Genomic DNA, 1,820 nt, shown 5'->3' with positions numbered 1-1,820 from the left:
TGGCCCTCTTCCTGTCCGTCCCTCGCGAGTGCCCCCCTGCGACGTTCGCTAGGCTTGCTCGCAACGTTCCGGGCGCGGGAGCTCCCTGCCCGGCTGCCCCAGGGCGCGGGAGCGCTCCGCCCTCGGCTCCCGGGGCGCTCCCTGCCGGGGCGCTCCCTGCCGGGGCACGGGCCGGCCGCCGCCCGGAGCGGGCCCGGGCCCCGGGAGCGCGCGCGCGGGCGGGCTCGGGCCTCGGGGGCGCGACCCCCGGGCCGCGCGGCGCTGCCAGGGGGCCTGGGCGCGCACGTTCGAGTGGAGGCGGGCGGCAGGCAGATGCGGGCCCGCACGGAGCCCAAGTCGGAGGCGCGCGGACTTGGGGCGGGAGAGCAAAAGTTGGAGACGACTGCCTCTGGAGGCCGAGCACGCGCCACTGCAGGCCGCGGCGCGCGCTCGCTTTTTTTTTTTTTTTTCGATTCTGAAAAAAGATGTATCCGAAAAACAACCAGGAGAGAGAGAGAGGGAGAGAGGGGGGAAAACACACAAAAACGAGCGCCAGCTCGGAGGCCGCCCGGCCGTCGGGGGTCGCGGGGGGCGCAGGCCCTCCCCCGCCGCCCGCCCTCTGTAGGGGGCACTGCAGGGTCGCGGAAGCTCGAGCCGAGAAGTTCCCCGAAGCTCGGCCGGACCCCCGCCCTGCGCGCTCAGCTCCGTCCTGCCGGGGGGCGCCGGCGCCGCCGACCGACCTGGGGGCCCCGCCCCCGCCCGGCCCCGCGCCCCCCCCCGTGCCCCTCACCCCGACCCGGCCGACCAACCAGCCCGCACCCGCCTTCCCGCGCCGGGCCCCGCGACCCCGACGCGCCGTCCGGACCGGGGCTGGGCTGCGGGCGGGGGCTCCGCGGGGGGCTCCAGGCGCCCGACCCCGAGCCCGAGCCCCGCCGAGCGTCCGACTCGGGGCCGCTCCACGCGCGCCCCGAAGTCCAGGCCCGAGCGGGCGCCGTCTGGGCCCAGCGGCCGGGGGGTCTCGGAACCGGGTCGAGAGCGCCTCCCCGGGCCCAGGGGTCTCGGAACCCGGCCGGGAGCGCCTCCCCGGGACTCGGCGGTGGGGTCTCCGGGGCGGGAGGTCACCCCCAGCGTGCGCCGTCGGGGCCCAGCAGCCTTAGGGTCTCGGAACCGGGCCGGGAGCGCTTCCCCGGGCCTGGGGGTTTCCCAGAACCGGGCCAGGAGCGCGTCCCCGGGACTGGGGGGTCCCGGAACCGGGCCGGGAGCGCTTCCCCGGGCCTGGGGGTTTCCCAGAACCGGGCCAGGAGCGCGTCCCCAGGACTGGGGGGTCCCGGAACCGGGCCGGGAGCACCTCCCCGGGCCTGGGGGGGGGTCTCGGAACCGGGCCGGGAGCGCTTCCCCGGGCCTGGGGGTTTCCCAGAACCGGGCCAGGAGCGCGTCCCCGGGACTGGGGGGTCCCGGAATCGGGCCGGGAGCGCTTCCCCGGGCCTGGGGGTTTCCCAGAACCGGGCCGGGAGCGCGTCCCCAGGACTGGGGGGTCTCGGAACCGGGCCGGGAGCGCCTCCCCGGGCCTGGGGGTTTCCCAGAACCGGGCCGGGAGCGCGTCCCCAGGACTGGAGGGTCCCGGAACCGGGCCGGGAGCACCTCCCCGGGCCTGGGGGGGGTCTCGGAACCGGGCCGGGAGCGCGTCCCCGGGGCTTCGCAGTGAGGCCTCCGCGGCGGGACGTCAAGCCGAGCGGGAGCCGTCTGGGCCCAGCGGCCCGGGATCCCGGAACCCAGCCGGGGGCGCCTCCCCGGGCCTCGGGAGTCTCGGGGTCCGGCCGGGAAGCCTCCCCGGGGCTCGG

Source organism: Canis aureus, chromosome 26, assembly GCF_053574225.1.
Source record: "Canis aureus isolate CA01 chromosome 26, VMU_Caureus_v.1.0, whole genome shotgun sequence".
In the NCBI taxonomy this organism is placed as follows: domain Eukaryota; kingdom Metazoa; phylum Chordata; class Mammalia; order Carnivora; family Canidae; genus Canis; species Canis aureus.
This window is presented reverse-complemented; position numbering follows the sequence as displayed.